General features: G+C 43.3%; 1 long non-coding RNA gene across 1 annotated transcript in view; it reads right to left on the reverse strand.

Moving 5' to 3' along the window:
* LOC125447763 (uncharacterized) overlaps window positions 1–26,723 on the reverse strand; it is a 51,500-nt gene that overhangs the window by 13,587 nt on the left and 11,190 nt on the right. The window contains exon 2 of the long non-coding RNA XR_007246601.2: window positions 10,624–10,872. This is a non-coding gene — a long non-coding RNA (uncharacterized LOC125447763). The remainder of the gene's footprint in view (window positions 1–10,623; window positions 10,873–26,723) is intronic.

Below are 26,723 nucleotides of genomic sequence, written 5' to 3' on the forward strand. Positions count from 1 at the left end.
TTGCTGTTCCTGCAACCTTCGGGTGGCATCACTGTGGCAGTGCAGGAGGCCCATGATGGACATGTCATCTAGAGAATGGGAGGGGGAGTGGAAATGGTTTGCGACTGGGAGGTGCAGTTGTTTGTTGCAAACCGAGCGGAGGTGTTCTGCAAAGCGGTCCCCAAGCCTCCGCTTGGTTTCCCCAATGTAGAGGAAGCCGCACCGGGTACAGTGGATGCAGTATACCACATTGGCAGATGTGCAGGTGAATCTCTGCTTAATGTGGAATGTCATCTTGGGGCCTGGGATAGGGGTGAGGGAGGAGGTGTGGGGACAAGTGTAGCATTTCCTGCGGTTGCAGGGGAAGGTGCCGGGTGTGGTGGGGTTGGAGGGCAGTGTGGAGCGAACAAGGGAGTCACGGAGAGAGTGGTCTCTCCGGAAAGCAGACAGGGGTGGGGATGGAAAAATGTCTTGGGTGGTGGGGTCGGATTGTAAATGGCGGAAGTGTCGGAGGATGATGCGTTGTATCCGGAGGTTGGTAGGGTGGTGTGTGAGAACGAGGGGGATCCTCTTAGGGCGGTTGTGGGGTGTGAGGGATGTGTTGCAGGAAATACGGGAGACGCGGTCAAGGGCGTTCTCAAACACTGTGGGGGGAAAGTTGCGGTCCTTAAAGAACTTGGACATCTGGGATGTGCGGGAGTGGAATGTCTTATCGTGGGAGCAGATGCAGCGGAGGCGGAGGAATTGGGAATAGGGGATGGAATTTTTGCAGGAGGGTGGGTGGGAGGAGGTGTATTCTAGGTAGCTGTGGGAGTCGGTGGGCTTGAAATGGACATCAGTTACAAGCTGGTTGCCTGAGATGGAGACTGAGAGGTCCAGGAAGCTGAGGGATGTGCTGGAGATGGCCCAGGTGAACTGAAGGTTGGGGTGGAAGGTGTTGGTGAAGTGGATGAACTGTTCGAGCTCCTCTGGGGAGCAAGAGGCGGCGCCGATACAGTCATCAATGTACCGGAGGAAGAGGTGGGGTTTGGGGCCTGTGTAGGTGCGGAAGAGGGACTGTTCCACGTAACCTACAAAGAGGCAGGCATAGCTGGGGCCCATGGCCACCCCCTTAATCTGTAGGAAGTGGGAGGAGTCAAAAGAGAAGTTGTTGAGTGTGAGGACGAGTTCAGCTAGGCGGATGAGAGTGTCGGTGGAGGGGGACTGGTCGGGCCTGCGGGACAGGAAGAAGCGGAGGGCCTTGAGGCCATCTCCATGCGGAATGCAGGTGTACAGGGACTGGACGTCCATGGTGAATATGAGGTGTTGGGGCCAGGGAATTGGAAGTCCTGGAGGAGGTGGAGGGCGTGGGTGGTGTCACGGACGTAGGTGGGGAGTTCTTGGACCAAATGGGAGAAAATGGAGCCCAGATAGGTGGAGATGAGTTCGGTGGGGCAGGAGCAGGCTGAGACGATGGGTTGACCAGGGCAGGCAGGTTTGTAGATTTTGGGAAGGAGATAGAAACGGGCCGTGCGGGGTTGGGGAACAATGTTCAAAGACCACTCTGGAGAAGGTGGGACTTGAACCCAGGTCTCCTGGCTCAGAGGTAAAGACACTACTACTGCACCTCAAGGGCCTTTTGTCCTCTATTGTCTTCATGTGCATTTTCAATTGCTTGGTTGAACAATGAGTGTACACACCATGGACTGAACTGATCTTTTCATGATATTTCTGCAATTCCATGAGAGGGTTAGAAATCTAGCCTGAGTTAGGAAGCTGTGAGTTGCAGTTAATGACAGGATGACAATCCTGTGCTACTTTGAACGACTGCTGCGATGTCAGTGGTGCAATCTTTGGATACAGCATTGAAATGAAATTCAGTCAAGCTTTTCAGCTGAATGCAAAAGATTACTCATCTAAGAGTGTTCTCCCAGTGACCTGCTGCATATTTATCCCTCAACTATTATCACAACAACATCTCAACACTTACCTCATTGCTGTAATTGGCAGCTTGCTGTGTACCAATTGAGTGGTGTAATTTCCACCCCCCCCAAAAAAGCAGTGACTATGCCAAAAAGTACTTGACTATGAAATGCTTTCAGATGTCATGAAAATTGTGATGATGTAAGTTTCTTCTTCACTCAACCTCTTGGTGAAACCTCCATTAATAAGCAATCTCCTTAGCAACCCCTCCAGTAATTGTGTACAGAGTTGTCTTTGGCTGACTTGCCTGGCTATGCTTTACATTCTCAGTTGACAGAAAGGTCAGTAGTTAAATTCTGGTAGAAATTAGTTTGTGAAATGTCAACATTAATACCTGCAGTTTAAAGGTAGTCTTATGTTATGGAGGTTATCTAGCAAGTAACTGAATCTTACAGCGAATGATGATAATCTACATTATTTTGGTTCAGACATTAAACCCGACCTCTTTCATATACATGTAAAGTAAATGGCACTATCATAGAATTCCTACAGTGTGGAAGCAGGCCATTTGACCCAACAAGCCTCCAAAGAACATCCCACCCAGATCCATCCCCATCTCCCTCTCCTATCCCTGCAACCTTGCATTTACCATGGCTATTCCACTTAACCTACATATCCCTGGACACTCTTGGCAATTTCCCATGGCCAATCCACCTAACCTGCCCATCTTTGGACTGTGGGGGGAAACTGGAGCAAACCAACACTGACATGGGGAAATCGTGCAAACTGCACACAGTCACCTGAGGGCGGAATCAAACCCAGGACACTGGTCCTATGAGGCAGCAGTACTAATCATGAACTGCAGGAGAAGGAAGCGCTCCTGACCAAGCTCTTTGCTCCATCAAAATCTTCAGAAGCCGATAATCTTGCCATTTGTTCACCTGTTATTTTGGGATCTTGATCTGCACAATTTGCTGGTCATATTGGTAACAACAGTAACTACACTTGCTAATTATGCCATCAGTTGTGAAGCACTTTGTTATCTCATAAGGACTTGAATGGTGTGAGAATCAAACATCGTGGATCAAATCTTTGCTTCATAAACAATCAGTGCTGAGACAACTGGACCCAGCTGCAATGTGTGTGCCTTTGTAGTAATGCGGGTAAAATCAGCCAGATGTTACATCCTGGTTCCTATTTGTGGACACCTGCTTAAGTGAATTTGAGGGCATCGAGCAAGGAGATAACCAGGGTCTCACATTAATCTGACAAAATTTGCACCAAAATTGCACTTGCTGGCATCTGTGTGTTCTAGATCTAGTTTGCACCAAGTTAGCTGAAATTCAAACACATAGAAGCCAAAAGAAGGCTGGTTTGCAAGGTTATGGGGAAATGGGGTGCAGGACTAAATTGGGCATTCTTACAAAGGCCACAATCATGATTGGCCAAGTGGCCTCCTCCTGAGCGAAGATTACCATGATTACCTATAATACCATGAAAATTAAACCTCATTGCCCCTGGAAGAGAACCCATTCTTATTTGCCACTGGCCCTTTGCAGGAAGGATCTGCAGGTGAGAGGACAGTGAATTGGGACTGGAATGCCTGGCTGGAAGTTTGGTGAACTAGGCTCAATTGAGACTTTCAAGAGGGCATTATTGGGATAAAAATAATGTGCAAAGTTGTGGGAACAAAGTAAGAGATTAGCACTGGGTGATGATGCTCATTTGAAGTGTAGACACAATGGGCTGAAACAATATGTCTGGGATGCTAATACTAGCTTTCGTGGAGTCATTTCAGCCATGATGTGCATCATTGTGAGTAGGTTGGTTATAGAGTTGTCCAAATCCCATGTATGAAGGTGATGGTTTTGATGGCTACTGAGGAATTATAACCTTGTGTAAATCAGAAATGGAAGGTGAATGAGAAAAAGCAGGATGTAGAAAACCAGCTCTCTGATAAAGGGTCTAGGCCCGAAACGTCAGCTTTTGTGCTCCTGGGGTGCTGCTTGGCCTGCTGTGTTCATCCAGCCTCACATTTTGTTGTCTTGGAATTCTCCAGCATCTGCAGTTCCCATTATCTCATGTAGAAAACCATGATAGCTGTATGACCAAAATAAGGGTGTTTATAGAGTACAATTCATGAACTCAGGTCATTCCAAAAATACTATTCAAGCAATTAAGTTTTTCTGAAGAATAGTCACTATTGTAATGTGTGAAACTTGACAGCCAATTTGTGTACAGCAAGATCTCACAAAGCACAATGTGATGAAGACAAGATAGCACACTTTTACTAATGGAGGAACAAACATTGGTTAGGACACCAGGCAAAACTCACTTTTCGCTTCTAAGAAACATTTGCATTAGTTCTTTTATGTCAGCTGAGAGAACAGATCAAATCCTGGTTTAACATCTTAACAAAAACATAGCACTTCCCTTGGCCCTGAAGTGAGACTTTACACACCACGTGACCTGGGTGAGAGTGTACTGGAAGTGTGCATTTAAAAATAACAAATCAGCAACTTACATCCATATAGTGCCTATTCATGTAATAAAACACAGTTTCTTCATAATAGATTCATAAAGTTCACTATTGGGCATGAAGTGTTGTAAGAGTGACTAAATATTTGGTTAAAAGAGATAGGTTTTAAGAAATATCTTAAAGGATGACAAAGATTTAGGGTGAAATTTTCAGAATTTAGGGTGCAGGCAAGTAAAGATTTGGTGCCAATGGTACAGCAATTAAATGGTCAAGAGGCCAAAATTAGTTGACTGCAGATATTAGTGAGGATTGCGGGGCGATTTGGATTAAGGAAAGGGAAGGGGTGAATCCATGAAGGATTTGTAAACCGGAAATAAAATTTTAAAATTGAGCCTTTGCTTGATTGGGAGCCAATGCAGATCTGAGAGCATAGGAGTAGTGTGTGAACAGGATTTGCTGAAAATTAGCTCATGGGCAGCAATGTTTTGGATGTCCTTAAGTCTGTGAATGGTAGAATGTGGGATGCCATCCAGAAATGAGTTAGAACAGTCAAATCTCAAAATGACAAAGGCATGAATGTAAGTTTCAGCCACAAAGCTGAGGTAGGATGGAGTCAGGAAATGTTATAGACGTGGAAAAGATAGTGTTAGTGATGGAAACAGCTGTATAATGAGAATCTCACTTTGGTATCAAGTGTAACAGCAAACTGCAAACAATGTGGTTCAATCTCAGTGGCCAGGGTGATGATCTGAGACTAGCCTAGCAACCAGAGAAACTGGATCCTCATGAATGCAAATTATATGAGGATAAATTGTGAAAATGAATTCAATAAGCAGTCACATGCTAGTTTAAGATAAAACAAGAAATGCATCTAGATTTTTGAAAAAAGTTCAACTTGTTAATTAATATCCTTGGAGAAAAGGAATCAAACCACAAGCCACTCTGGGCCTCCACGTGACCCCAGCTCTATTCTATGTGATTCTAATGTCATCTGATGTGGCCTAATAAACCACTCAGTTTTAAAACTAAAAATAAATTTGTCATAAAGCAAGAAGAGTTACTGTCACCCCAAAACATTGAGTGATGCGAATGTGATGTGGGTTGATCAGCTTTACCGTAGCCCAAGGATAATTTAAAAATTGTGCATGGATTATTTTTATATAGTTTATTTTATTAGCGAAGGCGTGTCACTGGAATTTACAATCCCCCAATACTTGATTACCTCCCTGTGTGCTTAAGCAGCAATATATAGTTGAATGAGTGCACTGAAATTTGAACAATTAATAGCTTGTCTCACAGGCTGCATCTGTCATTCATAGATATTCCATAATACCAGCACTTAATGTGTGTTAGTCAGGAGAATTTTAAGATGATTTGAGTCCTTTATCGACATTCTGATCTTCTTTCTCTTCAAGTTGTCTATGTCTGAATGAGCCCTGTACCAGGGTGAAGTCTTGTTATATATTCTGGCAAGGACAACCTTCTCTTGAGCTGAATGATAACATGTCGGGTGAAAATGATTGTATCTGTTTTCTGGATGGACAGAAAATGGGAATAAACAAGTCCACTTTGGGTGCTAAATTTGAGCACCATTATGATCATAGCAAACATGTTCAGGCATTGTAGATGGACCCATGGAGGAATGTTAGCAGTCATCTTGAAGGGTTAATTAAGGAGCTTAATGATTGTTTTTAGACCCAATCTAACAACTGGTTTGCCCTGAATGCAATATTTACATGGCTTGTTGAATTCCAGATCATCTGGTTCACTTGATGGAAACATTGCAAAAAATATTAAGGGAGGAAAAGTTGCACCCTAACCTGTGATCTTTAAATGCATCACAGGAGGCTGTCACCAAAATGACACTTCCTTTGAAGAGAATGTTACCCATCTTAATTTCAAAATCTAGAATGTCCTTCCTGAAATGCCAGTAGAAGCAGAATTAATAGTAACTTTTAAAAGAGAATTGCATAAATAGTTGAAAATGAAACAAAATGCAGTACTATAGGGAAAGAGCTGGCAAGTCAGGTTAACTGTTCGCTCTAACAGAGAGCTGATACAGGTACGATGGTGAACGATCTTTCTCCAAAACAAACACAAAAATTGCTGGAGAAACGTAGCAAGTCTGGCAGGATCTGTGGACTGAGAAGCAGAGTTAATGCTTCAAGTCTTGCCATGACTTTTTTTTGGGTGTTTGTTTCAGATTTCCAACATTTGCAGTATTTTGCTTTTATTTGAATGGCCTATTTCCTATAGATTCTACTGTGATCCAAGGGGAACAGGAGTGCTGTGTCCAGTTTCACCGTAGCAGCAAGAAGCTACTCACTCAGAGCTTGATCCCATTTTCTTACCCCACGATGACTGGTGAAAAAACTCAGAGGCCATGAATGGTACATTTAGTCTGCCACTGTTAAACTGATTGTGGTTAGTGGACCGAAAGTTGCAGTCCTGTTGGTGTGAACAGTGCATGCTTAATGTTATTTGCTCTGTAATTCGACAACAATTGTGCTTTTGTGAGTCAATGACAAGGGGCCACTGTACTTCTTCTTTGCTTCACACATGAACTTTCCAGTGGGTCATTGTAACTGGATTTTTTCCCTTCATGGCCTATAGGTGCTAAAGTCCATTATATCAATTCTGTTACACTTCTGTTATGAAGCACCATACCTGGCAGTGGCACAGTTCAGGAAATAATCGTTTACAGCTTTTCATTGGTTCCTCAAGTGAATTTAAAATATTCCATTACCACCATTTTGAACAAGAGCAGGTATTCTCCACATTACCCTGGGCTGATATTTATCATTCACCAACATCAGCAGAAAACAAAGTAACTGGTCATTAGCGAAATATTCATTTTGACATGGACACAAAAGAGTAAATGGTTTCCTTCTGCAGTGTAAAAAAATCTGTGATTTTATTTTGGGAACTTGCTATCTGAAAATTGGCTGCAGCATTGACTACACTTCAAAAAGCTATGGAATAGCCTGATGACATGGAAGATGCAATGTACAATAAATGCTAGTCCATTCTTTCTTCAGTGTGGGCAGGTATCAAGTGGATTCCACATATTGTCCCAGAAGAGCCAAAAAGACTATAGGACGAATTTACTGAGTTGGTGCTCCCTGTGCTGAACTCCTGCAGAACAGGAACCAGATGGGATGAATTGGCCAGTTATGAAATGCCTTCTCCTACTGAGCAAGGCTTCAAGCCAAGAGAACAGTCTTTATGATTCTATTTTAATAAGGATATTTCAATTGATGTGTGGAAGTTAGGAACAGTCCCGCATAAAGTATAAATTCCTTTGCCAGAGAAAGGAATGTAAAGTCACTGACTCACAGTTCAGTGTAGATCCCATAGCCAGGCAGACTGAATACAGACAGAAAGGAGTCCACAGATGAAGAGGCGATATGCCACATGAATCACCCATACCTTTCAATAGATTATTGACCTCTAATCGTTCCTAGATATGTATCATCCATCGACAAATTATGTGAATCTCTCAGATTAAGTCTTTAATTTCTTTAGGTTTACGCCTGTGTGCCTCTAGCTTCATCAACCTTTTGGATACCCTACCAGTCTTACCCAGACAGTGCCCTGTTCAATCCTGAGATTACCTGTCAGTTAGCATCTACAGAAGTGCCCACTTGTATTCCCAGATCTCATTCACTTTGAACCAACATCTTAATTTTTCATGTTGTGCCATCTTTACAATTCACTATATCTAGTGTTTTCAAATATCACAGGTACCATTCTCTGAATCTTAAAGTTCATTGTCACCCCGGAGACATGTGCGCATAATCCAGGCAAACACTGCTAGGCAACACAAATGAATTCTAGATTTTTAGAGGTGCCAACTTAATCCAAGGCCTATCTACCCTCTTGGGTGGGTGTAAAAGAACCCATAGAATTACTTGAAGAAGAGGGAACTCTGAGAGTTCTCCTTGTGTCCTGATCAATATTTTCCTTTCAATGAACATCACTGGAACAGACTACCTGGTCATTCCCTTACTGCTCTGTGTAGAAACTTGCTTTGTGCAATTGGCTGCTGTGCTTCCCACATTACAACAGTGACTCTACTTCACAAGTACTTCGCTGTGAAGTGCTTTGGGCTGCCCAGTGTACATCTTAGGATTTCTCTACCCTAGAAAACTGTGGATGGTCAATCATTGAGTCATTTAAAAATAGAGCTCAGTAGGTTATTTTGGGTATTAAGGGAATTAAGGGATATGGAGACTGGGTAGAAGGTAGAGTTGGGATGGACAGTCAACCATGATCTTATTGAACAGTAAGACGGCTGGATGGGCCAAATGGTCTACTCTGTCTCCTATTTCTTATGTTTTTATTTTGTTAAAGATGAGATTCAAATGCAAGACTTTAAGTCCTTTGATAACTAAATGTAAGTTTTCAGATGATCTGATTGCTGGTCTCTCACCACAGGCTAATCCACAATGTTAGCTGCCACCTGAATCACCTAAAACAACATTTGCACTCCTATTAGTACAATCTATGATTCTCTAATTCTAGTACACAAGTTCAAGTCACCTGTCTTCAGTTCAGAATCTCTTTCACGGTCTCAGCCTTCTTTAAGCTAACCTCCCCAGACACATATTTTTAGTCCCAACCCACATTTCACTTTATACTCACTCCTCGCTATCTGATAATTCACCACCCTCAGATCCGTGTACTCATGAGGTCAGCTCCAGACGCCGTTTTTGTCCCCATGTACTCCTGTGGTCTGATTACTGCAAGACTTCATGTCACATAGGAGAAGTATATTGGAGTGGTATCTGCATTTCTTTTGTAAATGTGAGTTTTCCATGGCCCTATCCTGTGGATAAAGAGGATTTGGTGTACTTTGCATTTGTCTCCCCACCATTGTTGAACAGTGTGACAATCAGTCTTCCTCCTCTGTCAATCCCTCTTCTTAAAGTAAAACAGAAAGTGCTGGAGAAACTCAGCAAGTCTGACAGCATCTGGGGAAAGAAAGCAGCTAACGTTCTGAGTCCACTGATCCATCTTCAAAACGGATAATAACTAGGAAAAGGTGGTATATATGGTGAAGACAGAAGTGAGGGAAAGGAGGCAGGAAAGGGTGAGAGGATAGGTGGAAATGGAACCCAGATAGAGAGAAGGACAGTCCAGCAGATAAAGGGATGGTTAATGGTAAGACGGGGAAGGAGAAATACCTGATAACAGGGACAATAATGAGTTGGCTGTGGTTTTAGCAACCCATGTTATGACAGTGCCTGGGGTGTGGGGATGATTGAAGACATGGAACAATGTAATCCGGTTCTAAAATTACTGAGCCCTTCTTCCTCTTCTTAAACCACTTTGTCTTCTCTTGTGAAGTTTCCTAAAAACCTACTTCTTCAAATGCCAGTTCAAATTCTTCTTTTAAACTTTTCTCATAGAATATTCTTCCATATGAGAGCTGGTACATTATTGTAAATTGTATCCAGTGTAGAGGCGGCACGGTGACTCAGTGCTTAGTACTGCTGCCTCTAGCCTCGGTAAGTGTTTATGTCTGTGTGGCTTTCCGCCAAGTGCTCCGGTTTCCTCCCACAGTCCAAAGATGTGCAGGTTAGATGGATGGGCCATGCTAAAGTATCCATAATGTCCATGGATGTATAGGCTAGGTGGGTCAGCCATGGGAAATACAGGATTACAGGGGTAGGGGGCTGGGTCTGGGTGGTATGCTCTTCAGAGTGTGCAGACTCAATGGACTGAATGACCTCTTTCTACACTGTAGGGATTCTACAATTATTTGTTACTGAATGCTGCTGATGGGTATAGAGATAGTTCAACTGTAACTTGAAAGTAAACAGAATCTTCACAACATCTTGCTACTTCAACAGCCACGAATTACTCACTTTTCTAGTATAAAACTACCACATCACTGAATCAAGATTAAACTGGGAAATAAGAGAAACTAGCAGAATCGATTTGAAAAAAAGATATCTGTAGTGAGCAAATCCTAATGTTTTGCTTGCATGACATACAGCAGGACTGAACAGTTGTGAAAAACGTTCTGAACACAGGAAATATCACCATTTTGTAACCTTTTCGTCAGAAGTAAGAAGCCACAACTAATCAAGTGATACCACAGATAAGAAATCATTAATGTTAGAGGTAGTTCTTTCACCCTATGCTATATTATTTTTTCTTACTTTCTTCATGGATTTTTAAATGAAATAAGATGTACTTGATTTTTTTTGCTTGCTCGAGAAATGCACTTGTTTATCTGTAAAAAAATCATATTTTACCTGTAAAAGTTGTGAGCTCATTTTGACAGCTTTGCTGAGTGGTAGCAATTCTTTCTCTGCATCAGAAGGCTTTGGGTTCAACCTTCCAACTGTACTGAAGGATTGCCACACTGCCTGATTTGCCATTCCTCAGCTGAGACCTTAAATGAGACCCTGGTCTATCTTTTCAGATGGATGGAAAAAGTCTCATGGCAATTATTCAGAGAATTCTTCCAGTTTTCTTCCCAGTATTTATTCAGTCTGCATCATCTAAAACACAGCAAGTGATCATTAGCTCACACTGTTTTGTGGAACAGCACTGTGAAAAATAAACATAAATACACTTCGAAAATAATTCCTCTGCTGTGAACCACATGGGGTGCCTTGAAGACAGAAGGTACTACACAAATGCAAGGTTTTTTTAAATTCCATTATCCATTCAAGAGGCTCTCACAAAGCATACAATAGGGGCCTCCAATGTCCATATGGAAGGAGTCTTAAATATTCATATGACAGAAGGCTTCTTAAGAAGGGTGAGTGAAATCATTCAAATTGATTCAGCACCACACCTTCCTCCATGGTTAAGGATAGTGAGTTACGTGTCAGCCGAACCTGTGCAGCAGCAGCACACACCTTAAAAGTACTCAGAATCTCCCATGATTTTTCCTTTTTTGAACTGAAATAATAACTTTTTGTCTTTTATGTTGTCACAGTGGTCTGAATATCTGGCTTGGTATCACAGTGGTGTGTGGGAGAACGTTTAAACCTTGACTCACGGACCCCATGATGCAAGATGCTGAATTGATAGGCTGGAAAAGATCAGTTGTCTATTAAGCTGCACCACACCATGATGACCGCATTAGAGTGGCTAAACAATCCCCATCCAGTGCACCACTCCCCAGTGCCACTCCACAGCTGAATAATTTCCTAAATACAATATATGTACACAAAAAGAGCACCTGATAACAGACTGTACTTCCCTTGGCTATACATCTTTCCAAAAAAATTGCATTTTTTTCTTTTACCATACAGAAATCCAGAAAACCCTGGGTATCTAGGAATATTCAAGACTGGATAGGAAGCAAAAGATGGGCTTTTAACAAATACAAGGGAAGCAAATCATCAGAGGTCCTTGGGTGAAAGTAACTAGGACAACTAAGAGGGCCATGATAAAACACTTGCGCGTAAGATCAGACAGAATCCACCAAAATATGCTGTAAATACATCGAGGTAAAAGGATAATCTGGGAAACAGCCCATTAGGAACCAAGGCGCTAATCTGTACATGGAGCTGGAGGACATTGGTAGCCTGTTAAATGCATGCTTCACACCTCTCTTCACTTTGGAGAAAGAGAATTTAGGTACAGAATTTTGGAAGTGGGACTGTGAGTGTCTTGAGCAGTTTGACATAGGGAGAAAGGAGGTATTGCAAGCTTTGGTTGGGTTAGAAGTGGACAAATCCTTATGTCTATATAAGTTGTATCCCAGGTTGCTGTAGGAGTCAAGGAAAGAAATTAGATAGGCTATGACCCAAATGTTTAATTCCTCTCTGGCCACAGGGGAGGTGCCAGAGGACTGGAGGTCAGCTCACGTGGTTCCACTTTTCAAGAAGGTTGGTAGAGATAAACCAGGGAATAATATTGCTGTGAGTCACGGATCAATTGTAGGTCAAGTATTGGAGAAAATTCTGAGGGAGAGAATCGGCTTTGTCAGCGGAATGTCACGTCTAACAAACTTGATTAAAGTTTCCAAGGTGATCTGGTTTGTAGACTCCAATAGTGCATTTGATGTAGTTTATATGGATTTTAGAAAAGCCTTTGATAAGGTTCTACATGGGAGACTGATAGAGATGAAAGCACGTGGATCAAAAATTGGCTTAGTGGTGGGAGACAGATATAGAAGGGAATGATAAGTAAGTTTGTGGACCATATGAAAAATGGCTGGGTGGTTGACAGTGAGGAAGAATGCCTTAGCTCACAGGAGAATAGATTTGTCAGATGGGCAAATCGGTGGCAGATGGAATTCAACTCTGATAAGTGTGAGGTGATGAACTTTAGAAAATGTAACAAGATCAGTAGGAAACTCAGAGGAACAGAAGGATTTTGGGATATTTAGCCACAGATTCCTACAGGTGACAGGACAGATTTATAGGGTAGTTAAGAAGTCAAACAGGACTTTATCAGTTGTGGCACAGACTATGAAAGCAGGGAAATTAAGTAGGTGCTGTATAAAAATTAAGTTAGGCTACAGCTGGAGCACTGTATGCAATTCCGGTCACCGCACTATAGGAAGGATGTGATTGCACTGTGGGGGTGCAAGGGACATTCACTAGAGTGTGGAGCTGAAGCAACACAGCAAGCCAGAGAATCATGAAAGTTGATGTTTTGGCTCAGAACCCTTTGTCAGAGTCCATTTCTGCTCCTCTAATGCTGCCTGGCCTGCTATGTTCCTCCAGCTCCACACATTGTTATCTCTGACTCCAACATCTGCAGTCTTGCTATCTCTGACATTCACTAGAGTGGTGCTGGGAATGGAGCAGTTTAGCTATGCAGAGAGGCTGGTTAAAAATGAGTTATTTTCTTTGGAGCAGAGAAAGCCAAGAGGCATATAAAATTATGAGGGGAATGGAAAGGGTGGATAGAATGCAGCTACTGTGCCCAGTTGAAGAGTCAATAACAAGGGGGCGTAATTTTAAGCTGAAAGGCAGGAAAATTAGAGTGGATTTCAGGAAAAACATTCACCACTCAGAGAGTGGTAAGAATCTGTAATGTGCTGCCTGGGAGGATAGTTGAAGTAGGAAACCTCATAACTGTTAAAAATTACTTGGATGAGCACTTGATATATTATAACATTCAAGGTTATGTGTCAAGGGCAAGAAAGTGGGACTGGTATAGATTTAGAAAAGTTTTTCTCAGTGAAAACTCAGTGAACAGCCCCTTTTGTGCTGTATGATTCGTGATTTTTTTTAATGCAGCAAGTTGACCTGGAACTCATTACCTGGATGGGTGGGTAGCAGCTTAGATGATCAATGATTTCTAAAGGAAACTGTATGGGCACATGAGGGAAATAAAATTGCAGGGCTACCATGATAGAGCTGGATTGCTTCCGGCATGGACTCACTGACCATATTACCTCTTTCAGTGTTGCAATGACCCTAGGTAGTGGCAATGTTACCGGATGAGTAATCCAGAGGCTCAGCCTAAAGCTCTGGAGGCATGGATTCAAATCCAACCATGGCCGTTTGTGTAATTTAGAACTATATTAATAAAAATGGAATGAATCTCAGTAATGGTGATCATTAAACTTTTGTCAACTGTTGCTTACATCTGGTTCACTAATGCCCTTTAGGAAGGACATCTGCCACCCTCACCCCTACTGGCGTACATGTGACTCCAGACCCACAGCAATATGGTTAACTCTATCTGCTCTCTGAATGGTCCAGCAAGCCACTCAGCTCAAGGAAATTCAGAGATGGGCAATAAATGATGGCCTTACCAGTGTCACGCAACGCAACAGTTTTCCATATGCTCAAATGGTCATACTTGATAAACCATCCTAGACTTGATTACTGTTACATATTCAATCTGAGTGGAAGATCATGGTTGAGGTATCCATGGGTTCATTAGAGTGTGATTAGGAATGACTGATCTAATCCTAATTTACACGGCAGACTGAGACTATTTGAAGGACTGAGAATTGAGAATGAACCTTAAGTGGGACATTTGGTGGGGGAACTAAGTGCAGCTTACTTTTAAAATATTATTTTTGAAGTTGTCAAACCACAGTGCTTACAAAAATTGATGAGGTAAGTTTTGAAAAAATGCATATTGAATAGATGTATAATTGAACAGTTAAATAGAAATAATCAATTGCATTTAAGGGAGGAAGAGGGGTGAAAATCCATGACTGAATGCTCCCACTGGAGTCTGGATAGAGTGAATCTCCTACCTTCTGACAATCATCGCCATTTCTGAACAGTCAAAAGTTGTATGGAATGTGTCTAAATGTTTCAGATCTGCAGGAAGCTTTGTTTACAATATAAATACCTCAGAAAGCATCCGGAATTCTGTTTTTTTTTGGCAGGGTTACAGCACAACAGTACAGCAACCAGCAACTTTAAAAAGATTGTTATGGAGGCTGGGGAAAATACATTAGCTTACAAAATACTGAAGGAATTAAGGTTCTGACCTCAGCTTGATCAGCTGGGTACTGGAGATTAGAATTTAAATTGAGGCCCATTTAAGAATAGCCTTTTTTGGTAGCCTGATCAAAGTGCTCCTTCACCCCCAACAACCTCCCTTAAAACAAAAAGGTTAAAGTGTTCAGAGATAATGGGAACTACAGATGCTGGAGAATCCAAGATAACAAAGTGTGAGGCTGGATGAACACAGCAGGCCAAGCAGCATCTCAGGAGCACAAAAGCTGACGTTTCGGGCCTAGACCCTTCATCAGAGAGGGGGATGGGGAGACGTTTTCAGAGATAATGGGTTGTTTGTTTTAGCCTGTGTGATAACACTGTGAAAAATGGCTACCATGTTTGCCCGCATACCAGCACACATTGCACCAGGATTTGAATCAATTCAAAGACATGATAAAAACAAATACCTTGGCAATTATTAAATCTACTATTTTCCACATCAAATGTATCTTTTTATCTTGTAATGAAAACTACATTTAATGAATGTAACTTCAGTCTCTCCTGAAAAATAAGTGTACCATTGTAAAGCACATCAAGTACTTTGTTTCACCTTCGTCGGAGATTAGTATGTTTCAAGATATGGGTGATGCTGCAAAGCTACAATTTATATGGATCAAATATAGCTGCATGGAGAAAATGCTGGTTGGTTTTTGCAGTGGGGAGAAGTTAAGTGCTAAGTCACTTCACTGACTGTTGAAATTAACAACACTATTTCTTATAGTGGTCTGACCAAGCAGAAGCAATAGATTCCTCTCACTGAAGGACTTAATGAATCAGGGATTGTATTGGCTATGGGCAGCTTTCATTATCATTTTTTATGATGTCTTGCCTTTGAAAAAAGATCTGTAAAAGAACGTGAAGCAAGAGGAATAGAAAGATGAGCTGATCACGTGAGACAAAGTGGGCGGAAACTAGTGTGGGGCAGAAACACCAGCCTAGATCAGTTATACTCCCCTCCCACCCCAAGCCGCACCCCCAGCTACCTACTAACCTCATCCCACCTCCTTGACCTGTCCGTCTTCCCTGGACTGACCTATCCCCTCCCTACCTCCCCACCCACACCTTCTCCACCTATCTTCTTTACTCTCCATCTTCAGTCCGCCTCCCCCTCTCTCCCTATTTATTCCAGTTCCCTCCCCCCATCCCCCTCTCTGATGAAGGGTCTAGGCCCGAAACGTCAGCTTTTGTGCTCCTGAGATGCTGCTTGGCCTGCTGTGTTCATCCAGCCTCACATTTTATTATCTTGGAATCTCCAGCATCTGCAGTTCCCATTATCTCAGTTATACTCCCAGGCTTGTTTCTGCTCTGTTTAATTCCACGTAACTATGTGTAATGATGAAATTTGAACTGTTGCCTCTGCATTGCTTGTGTGGTAATTAACCACCTCAGCAGGATGCCAAATAATTACAGTTAAAAATGGGTTAACTTGATATCTTTGACATGTCATTGTAACTTACAGGAGGGAATTGACTGTGTCAAAGTGGGGAACTGGCCTTGTGTTGCTTTGACTGCAAAAAAATACAATTTTAGTAAAAATTTAGTCAGCTTCATTCTCCTGCTGCAAATCCTGGATTTTTGTTTGTGACTTTCTCTTAACATTTTGTGTTTAATTGTACCTCTGGCTATAGCCCATTAAGACTCAATAACTTTAGGCAATGAGGAAGCAAATCCTTCCAATACCTTTCTCATTCTCATCATTCTATTGTCTGATAATGAATTCATGGTCTCCACTATAAATATTTGAGGCAGAGGGATATAACCAGCTATGTGCAGGACATTAAGATTTGCTCTGAATTCCTCTAGTCTAAAGCTGGAACATTCATAGATGGGCTAAATGGCCGCTCTGCACTGTCAACTGCATTACCTTGTTTTATTTCTTTGGTGAGTTCCTGCATAATTGTAGGCTTATTTAAAAAGTCTGTATTATTCATGAGCCAAACATAGATGTAAAATTACAGAGGGCAGCAATTGGGAAGGGTGTTCTGGATAGTTGTTCCTGGCACAGATAATAACAGTCCCAAATATGAATTAAACATTTCAGACTGTAGTTTGAAGCCAGTGCACACATGCAGAATGTCTTGGGTTGAATACTGAAGAGATCCAGAAACAACTGCCAGAATTCCTCACATTGTTAATGTTCAAGCACTGTGTTTCCCCATCTCCAGTCCCCCAACCTCAAACCCAACCGCCACCTCCAATGTGCAGACAATTTAACAACAGGCGGATGTAACTCAGTTAAAAAGTTGACAATGACTGGGAGAATCCTCAGCTGTCTTACAGGAGGCTGTTGGAACTTGCTTCAACAATGCAGGAATTTGCCCAATGCTTTCTGTGCCTTGCAAAGGAAGGCCCCACCCTAGTCTCCGAGAGTCTGGTGCTGCAACTTTGTGCCACAAACCACAAGCATCAAGTAAACAGAATGGCAAATTCATTGCAGGAGACAGGAAAATAAACTCTAAACTTCAGCAAAATATTTTTTATTTCTAGAATAATCCAGCTTCTGTCAGCAACAGCAAGGAGCAGGGAGGGAAGAAATAGTGCTGAATGTGTGAATATAGTGCCTCTCATGCCAAATATAAATGATTGTTTCTTGTGAAATTACAGAAGTTCAAAACAAAAAGAGGAATATTGAAAACAGGAAATGCCTTTTAAAATTTGTTTTGAAGGTCAAGTTCCTTTTACCCACTGTAATGTGACATGCGAGCCAGGATTGTAACTTTGGTAACTGAGTGGCTGGCTCCTGTTTACACAATTTCCAGATTTGAATCGTTAAGTTGTACTGGCACATGACTTGGTTTCTGCGTTACTCTGAATCTCAAACTGAATGGTAAAATGACAAATCCTGGGGTCAGACAAATGAAACAATTTGGTGTCCATACTCGAGAAAGGATACACGCCTTAGAAACCAAAGAAATTCATCAGGTTTTTCCGTAATGTGTGGATTGCCTAAGGAGTAAAAATTGAGTAGGCATTCAGCCATTTAGGACTGAGATTAGGAGAAAAGTCTTGATTCAAAAGGCTGTAAAGCTTTAGAATTCTCGGTCCCTAAGTAGCTGAGCCATTGAGTATATTTCAGCCAGAGGTCAACAAAGTTCTTGATATTAAAGAACTCAAGGTATACGGGAATAGTAAGGAAAGATGTAGATTAAATAGAAGATCGGTCATGACCTCATTGAATGTTGGGTATTGAGTAGCCATAAGGCCTAATTCAGCTCCTTTTTTTAAATGTTCTTAATGACATAGTTTCATCAAGGAGGAAGGATACTTCCTTTTGCTCATAATCAGCAACGTGCATATAACTTGTATATTGCTCTCCCGGAAGAAGCAAGCTCACATAACTGCCAAAGTGAGGTCATTCTTAATCTGTAGAGTCAGACAGCAGCATGGAAACAGACCCTTCAGTCCAACTTGTCCATGCTGATCAGGAATCCTAAATTAATCTAGTCCAATTTTCCAGTATTTGGCTTGTATTCCTCTAAACCCTTCTTATTCATATACCTATCCAGATGCCTTTTAAATGTTGTAATTGTACCAGTCTCCACCATTTCTTCTGGCAGCTCATTCCATACACACACACCACACCCTGCATAAAAATATTGTCCCTTTTACGTCTCCTCTCACCTTAAATCTATACCTTCTAGTTTTGGTCTCCCCCACAGTGAAAAAGACCTTGGCTATTCACCCTATCCATGTCCCTCACAATTTTATAAACCTCTACAAAGATCACCCCTCAGCCTCTGAAGCTTCAGTGAAAATAGCCCCAGCCTATTCAGCCTTTCCCTATAGCTCAAACCCTTCAATCCTGGCAACATCCTTCTAAATCTTTTCTGAACCATTTCAAGTTTTACAACAACCTTTCTTTAGCAGGGAGAACAGTATTGCATGCAGTATTCCAAAAACATGTAACATGATCTCCCAACTCGTACACTCCATGCACTGACCAACAAAGGCAAGCATACTAAACACCTTCTTGACTATCCTGTCTACCAAGGACTCCACTTTCAAGGAACCTGCATGAACCTGCACTCCAAGGGCTCTTTGTTCAGCAACAATCCCCAGGACCCTGTCATTAAGCGTATAAGTCTTGCCCTGATTTGCCTTACAAAAATGCAGCCATCTCATTTTATCTAAATTAAACACCATCTGCCATTCCTCGCCTATTGGCCCACCTGATCAAGTTCCCATTGTACTCTCAGGTAGTCTTCTTTGCTGTCCACTACACTGCCAATTTTGGTGTCATCTGCAAACTTGCTAACCATATCGCCTTCGTTCACATCCAAACCATTTATATAAATGACAAAAAGCTATGGACCCAGCACTTGTCACAGGCCTGCAGTCTGAAAAGCACTATAAAGTTTTGAAGTTCACTTTTCCATTGTTCCTTCTCCCCAACATCAGAGCCATTCGGCTCACTGTGCTTGCTCTGTTTAATGCATATATTGTTTTTATTTGAAGCTTACTGTTGAATCTGCTTTTGTCACTTGTTCATGTAGTGAATTTCCACTGATAACAACTTGATGTGTACAAACATGTCTCCTCATTTCCCTTCTGGTTCTTTAGCTAGTTATTTTAAATCTGTTTCCTCTGGTTACCAATCCTCCTGCTAATGGGAACACTTTCCACTTATTCATTGTATTGGTAATGCAGCTGCTACAAAGCAAACTGCACTGATTATTATATAATTGCTGTTTCAGGTGTTAACTGGGCAGAATTCAGATATCCTGGCAACTCAGACAATTATTGTATCATAATGTGTCTTTGGATATTATAGTAATACATTCATGTCTAAACTTGACAAAATAATCATGTGATACAGTAATTGCAGGTTTAAAGCTAAATTAGGGTTATATCACAAAGCCCAATATTTTTACAACAAAAGTGCATAAACAATGTATACAATTATCTTCACTTTTTTTTGTCCTTTTCTACATCTTTTTGCTGAAGGCAGTCATGCAATCTTGGCTACAGTTTCCTTGTCACCAGCAACCCTCTTGTATCTCATCTGATAGGTTATCATTCATGAGTGACCTTGAGAATCAAACTAGATGGATCATTGCTACAAAGTGTAATCCTATCAAATAATATCTGCTCAAAGATCACAGAGGCATGGAAAAAGAGTAACAAATTCTGCCTTTTGAGTCTGTCCCACTATTCAATTAGATCATGACAGTTTATATCTCTATTTACAAGCTCTTGTTCCATATCATTTGATTAAAAAATACCTTATCTTGCAAAAATCTGTTTCTATTTGGAAACATAACATTTGCAGCTTCTGGTTTAGAAAATGTTTTAGATTATCACCACCCTTTGTGTGAAAATGTGCTTTTTGACTACACTTCTGCATCCTCATTTTGGTGAGGTTTGTCTCACTATTCTCGATCCTCCATGTGAAGGAATAGTTTCCCTGCATCTGCCCAATATTGTCCTTTTATCAATTTAACAGCTTAATTAACCTTCTAAATTCAAGTTCATCAAACTTGTTTGCATAATTTAACATTTTTGACAATATTCTCTTGAAATTATTTGGTATCACCAAAAAGGTCAGTTTCTGAGATTTGGTGTCTAAACCGAATGCAGGGCAAAAGAAACAGAAGCAGGCCAGTTGCACCTGTTCAACATTCAATGAGATCATGGATGATCTCCTCTTAGGCTGTCCCTTGAGACTGAGGATGATGTGCTTCTGCCCAGTTTAATTACTTCTGAGATGGCTGACATGTCCAAGACAGGCTCTGCTACATATCAGGGCACATGGTGCTTGAAGTATTGGGTGGCGAGGTTCCTCTACGGGTTCATGAATCTGCTTATCTTAGCCTTAAATATATTCAATTACTCTACCCTGACAGGTCTCTGAAGTAGAGAATTCCAAAAGATTAATGATCTTCTGAGAAGAAATTCTGCCACATTTCCATCTTGAATGGAAAAGTTGTCATTCTGAAACTATGTCCTTGAATTCTATATTCCCTCAGGAATGATAATATTCTGGCATCATCTACCTTTGTCAAACCCTCTCAGACTCATGTTCCAATGAGATTACTTCCATTCTTCTAAACCCCAAAAAGTATAAGCCCTATCTTTCCTCAAATGACAACACCTTCATCTCAGGATGAACTTAGTAAACCTTGCCTAAATTGTTTCCAACTCAATTTCCTCCTTAAAAATGAGACAGAAAACTATATGCTGTATTCTAGGTATAGTCTTCTTAGCACTCTGTAAGAACGTCATGAGACTTTCTCCTTTTATACTATATCTTCCTTTCAACTAATTTGGAATGCTATAATTCCATTAACATTCCTAATTACTTGCTAGACTTGCATGCTAACTGTCTTGAATTTCACATATTACGTCACCTGAGTTACAGCACAGTATTCTTTAGCTCTCTCCATTAAATTAATAATTTATTTTTCTATATTTGCTGCCAAAGTAGATAGCATAACTTTTTCTTACAACATATACCATCTCCTAAGTATTTGATGACTCACTTGACCTCGGATGTTTTGCACACTTTTGTATCTTCCACATCTTTGTTCTCTATCTATCTTTGTATCATCAGCCAATTTGGCTACAACATATTTGGCCCTTTATCCAAGTTCAAGCATACATTGTAAACAGTCGAAGCCCCAGCTTGGAAACCTGTGGTACTCCACCAGTTACAGTAATCAAGCTTAAAATTATCCATTTATTCCAACTTTATTTTCTGTTAGTTTGCTAATCCTCTGAATGCTAATATCATACCCCTAACACCATGTCACTTATGTAGCAACCTTTTATGTCGTGTGATGAAATCCTCTAGTTCTATCGATGTCTTTTGTACTGAGCAAGCCAGCAATCTATGACTGGTAACATTTATGGAATAAGCAGTTTCAAGGGTTGCTAGGTAGTAGCATTCAATTCTGCCTAGCGTTAGGAAGTTTTTCATCAACTACTTGGGACAATTCAGGGGTCACTAAAGAGAATTCAAAAATTATAGACAGGGACTCAAAAGTCATTGAGTTGCGAGACATACAGAGACTCCGTGTTGAAAGGGCTGATTTTTTTTAAGCTGCATTGCAGGAAACCACATGGATTCTAAGTAGAAGGCTCAGTGAGAAGAAGCCAAGAGCAATTAGGTTTATCTCTGTGCTGGCAGAACTCAGGACAAATTCTCAGAGTTATTTGGCTATTAATCGTTGTAGCCAGGACTTAGAAAAACTCACGAAAGTAGTGGCAACTCACAAGAATCTTGATGTCATTAATTGGTCAGTGTAGCTGAGCAAGATGGGAGGTTAGCAAAAAAAAACTATGAAAGATTGTTGGTTAAAAGCTGGAGTTGTGCCTGGGAATAAGTACTGGAGTGTAGTTTTTGCATTCCAGGGGAGAATGGGCCAAGGATAGAAGGGTGATTGAACAGAGCAGGAGGCAGTCCATAATGTAATGCCTCTTCAAAGTGAATTTCAAAGACAGAGAGTCAAATTGCTTTCCTTTATGGAGTTCAATAAAATTTGATGATCCACCATGTTAGTAATGTCTAAAACAAATTGCTAATAAATCTATGGGATGTGTCCTCATTGCACTGCACAGTACATGTATGAAAGATTTACACTTCTAAATTGTACAGTAAAGTATTGTTGTTTATTCAATACTGTGGAATTTGGTGGCTTTATTTTCTTAGTAAACATTTTATCTTTGTCTACTTGAAAAATAAGGAATGTAGCCAGTTCCTAACATAATTTAGTGATCTGATTTAGGGTCATAACATAAAGTTGGTAGTCTGGTCTGGAATCAAACAGTGACACCTTAATGAATGCCTTTTGTAATCTAAATATACTGCACTAACTGGTTCCTCTTTATCCACCCTGCTCTTATACCATCAAAGAACACAAGGTTTGATCAAAAATCTCTATGACTGAAGAATCACTTGCATATTTTTATGTTCAAACTCTCTCAAGATTTAGGACTAACTTTCTACTAGCCATTTTTGAGATTTTTGGTTTGACCACGTGGTGACTCATAGATCACAGGGAAGGGCTAAAATATTGTTTTGAGTCTATTTCCCTCAGGAACGGAATAACAAAGAAAATCTGGGGCCGAATCTCATCCAAGTATGTTTTTTGGGAGGATTTGTCTTTGCCTCATGAGTTCTGTCATTGTATCTTGCCAAATCTGCCCCATTAATCAGCTGTCTTGCTCCAATGATATACCTCACATCTGGACATGAGTTTGCTCGCTGAGCTGGAAGGTTAGTTTTCAGACGTTTCGTCACTTTTTTTTAATTTGAAAAAATATACTTTATTCATAAGATGTACAAAAAATAAAACATATTTATACACCTACCCAGTCATGCAAGCCACTCTGGGTTACCCAGGGGGTACGTACACCAACTAAAGGAAAAAAAAACAAAGAAAAAAAAGCAAAGAAAATACCCCGGCAGTCGTCACCCTGCACAGTCCCCGTTGGCCCCCTGACCAGTTGGGGAAGGCGCCAGCTGGGCCCAGTTACCAGATAGGGCCCTTTTTTCCATTCTGGACAAGGGGTTTCATACGGTGGTCTTTCCCCACTGCGCCTTGGCGGCAGCTGCCCCAAGCTTTACCGCGACCCTCAGCATGTGGTCCTGGACCTTGGAGTGCGCCAGTCTGCAACACTCAGTTGGGGTCAGTTCTTTCAGCTGGCAGACCAGCAAGTTGCGGGCAGACCAAAGAGCGTCTTTCACCGCATTGATGGTCCTCCAGGTGCAGTTGATGTTGGACTCGGTGTGCGTCCTGGGAAACAGCCCGTAGAGCACGGACTCCCGCGTCACGGAGCTGCTCGGGACGAACCTCGACAAATACCAATGCATCCCCCTCCAGACCTCCTGCGCATAGGCACACTCCAGAAGGAGGCGATCGACAGTTTCGTTTCCCCCCCCCCCCCCCCCCCGCAGCCGCCTCGAGGGCAGCGTGCGGTGGCGCAGAGATTCCGGGCATGGATAAAGGATCTCACTGGCAGAGCCCCTCTCACCACCAGCCAAGCAATGTCCTTGTGCTTGTTTGAAAGTTCTGGTGATGAGGCATTCTGCAAAACGACTTTGGCAGTCTGCGTGGGGAACCACACGATGGGATCACCCTCTCCTTTTCCCAAAGGGTCTTGAGGATAATACGTGCTGACCGCTGCCTGACGGCCTTGTGGTCAAATGTGTTTCCTTTCAAAAATTTCTCCACGAAGGACAGGTGGTACGGGACGGTCCAACTACTCGGAGTGTTCCGCGGCAACGAGGCCAGGCCCATCCTTCGCAACACCGGGGACAGGTAGAACCTCAGTAAGTAGTGACACTTGGTATTTGCGTACTGAGGATCTACGCACAGCTTGATGCAGCCGCACACAAAGGTAGCCGTCAGGGCGAGGGTGGCGTTCGGTACGCCCTTTCCCCCATTTTCCAGGTCTTTGTACATGGCGTCCCTGCAGATCCGGTCCATCCTCGACCCTCAAATGAAGTGGAAGATGGCCCGGGTGACTGCAGCGGCGCAGGTCCAGGGAAAAGGCCAGGCCTGCACCACATACAACTGTACCGAAAGCCCCTCGCACCTGACAACCAGGTTCTTACCCGCGGAGAGGGACCGGAGCGTCCACCTGCCCAGCTTCTGCTTCAGTTTGGTGATACGCTCCTCCCAAGTCTTAGTGCACACCCCAGCTCCACCGAACCAAAACACCCAGCACCTTCAGGTAGTCTGTCCTGACGGTGAAGGGGAGGAAGGAGCGGTCGTCCCAGTTTCCGAAGAACATGGCCTCGCTCTTACCCCTATTGACTTTGGCACCCGAGGCCAGTTCAAACTGGCTGCAGATGTCCAACAGCCTACTCACCGACCGACGATGCGTGCAGAAGACGGTGACGTCGTCCATGTACAGGGAGGTCTTGACCTGAAGGCCTCCGCTGCCTGGGATAGTCACGCCCTTCAGGCTGACGTCCTTCCTGATGGATGCGGCGAAGGGCTCCACACAGCACATGAACAAGGCAGGAGAGAGCAGGCAGCCCTGCCTGACTCCAGATCTGACGGGAATACTGTCCGATTTCCACCCATTGATCGAAACTGTGCTAACGAAGTTGGTGTAGAGCAGCCGGATCCAATTGCGGATGCCCTCCCCGAACCCCAATTTGGAGAGGACGTCCCTCATGTAAGCATGAGAGACCCTGTCGAAGGCCTTCTCCTGGTCCAGGCTGACGAGGCAGGTGTCCACCCGCCTGTCCTGCACGTAGGCAATCGTATCCCTGATGAGCGCGAGGCTTTCAGCGATCTTCCTGCCCGGCACAGCACAGGTTTGGTCAGGGTGAATCACCAACTCCAGGACAGACCTGACCCGGTTGGCTATGACCTTGGCCAGGATTTTGTAGTCCACGTTCAATAGTGAAATGGGACGCCAATTCTTAATTTCTTCCCTCTCCCCCTTCCTCTTGTAAATGAGGGTGATGATGCCCTTCCTCATGGACTTGCACATTTCCCCTGCCTGAAGCGCACTATCGTACACCTCCAGCAGGTCCTGGCCGACCAGGTCCCACAGAGCGGAATACGGCTCGACCGGCAAGCCGTCGCTCCCGGGAGTCTTATTCCTCTCCAAGGACTTGAGGGCTCTGGTCAGCTCGTCCAAGGATATCAGCCGGTCCAGCCACTCCCCCGTGCCGTCGTCTAAGACCTCCGTGATAGACGACAGGAATGACTCGGAGGCCGTGCTGTCCGTGGGCTTCGTGTCGTACACTCCGGCATAGAAGGATCTGCTGATCTTCAAAATGTCGGGCCGAGACGACGTCACCGAGCCGTCGTCCTCCTTCAGCTGGCTAAGCACAGAGCTCTCTTTGTGCACCTTCTGAAAGAAGAAACGCGAGCACGTCTCGTCCTGCTTCACGGAGCGGACCCTGGACCGGAAGATTATCCTGGAGGCCTCCACGGCGAAGAGCGAGGCTTGCTGGCCCCTCACCTCATGGAGGTCCTCCGTGACATCGACCCCCATCAACTGCAGAAGGAGGAGGTTCTGCACCCTTTTCTGGAGTCGCGACAGCTTTCCCCGCTTCTCTCTCGCCTTCCAAACACCCTTGAGGACAAAGAACCTCTTGATGTTCTCCTTCACTGTCTCCCACCAGTCGCCCGGAGACTCAAAGAGGGGTTTCACAGTTCTCCAACTGGCGTACTCCCTCTTAAGCTCCTCGATGTTCTCTGGGGTCAACAGAATCGTGTTGAGCTTCCACGTCCCCTTGCCGGCCGGCTGGTCGTCCTGTAAGTGACAGTCGGCCAGCAGGAGGCAGTGGTCAGGGAAGAACATTGGCTCGACGCCGGTGGACCTGACCGAGAACGCCCGTGACACAAACAGGAAATCTATCCTTGAGCGAATAGACCCGTCTGGCCGCGACCAGGTGTACCTCCGCTGCGCTCCGTCTGCAGAGGTGCTGAAGATGTCGAGCAGCTGGGCGTCCTTCACCGTGCCCATCAGGAATCTGGACGTGACGTCTAGTTGACTCCCCCCACCCGCTGTCCCCACGCCGGATCTTCCATCTGCATCGATGATGCAGTTGAAGTCTCCGCTTAGGATGACAAGCCTGGACGTAGCCAGCAGGGGTGGAAGCCGCTGCAGGACAGCCAACCGCTCACTCCGTACCGCTGGGGCGTACACGTTGATCAGCCACAGGGGAGCGTTCCTGTAGGTGACGTCAGCCACTAGGAAGCGCCCCCCCACCACCTCCTGAACTTGAGAGATGGTGAAGTTGCGCCCCCGCAGCAGAATAGCCAGGCCCGAGGAGCGGCAGTTGTTACCCCCCAACCAGATCGAAGGCCCACAGGTCCAGGTGCCGGTCCATTTCCCGTACCTGCTAAGGTGCGGTATCCCGCAATCCTGCAGAAACAGGAGGTCTGCCTTGACGGTGGTCAGGTAGGCCAACGTGGACATACATCTTGCAGTGGACTTGATGCTGCGCACATTAATGC

This window comes from Stegostoma tigrinum, chromosome 39, assembly GCF_030684315.1.
Source record: "Stegostoma tigrinum isolate sSteTig4 chromosome 39, sSteTig4.hap1, whole genome shotgun sequence".
Lineage (NCBI taxonomy): Eukaryota > Metazoa > Chordata > Chondrichthyes > Orectolobiformes > Stegostomatidae > Stegostoma > Stegostoma tigrinum.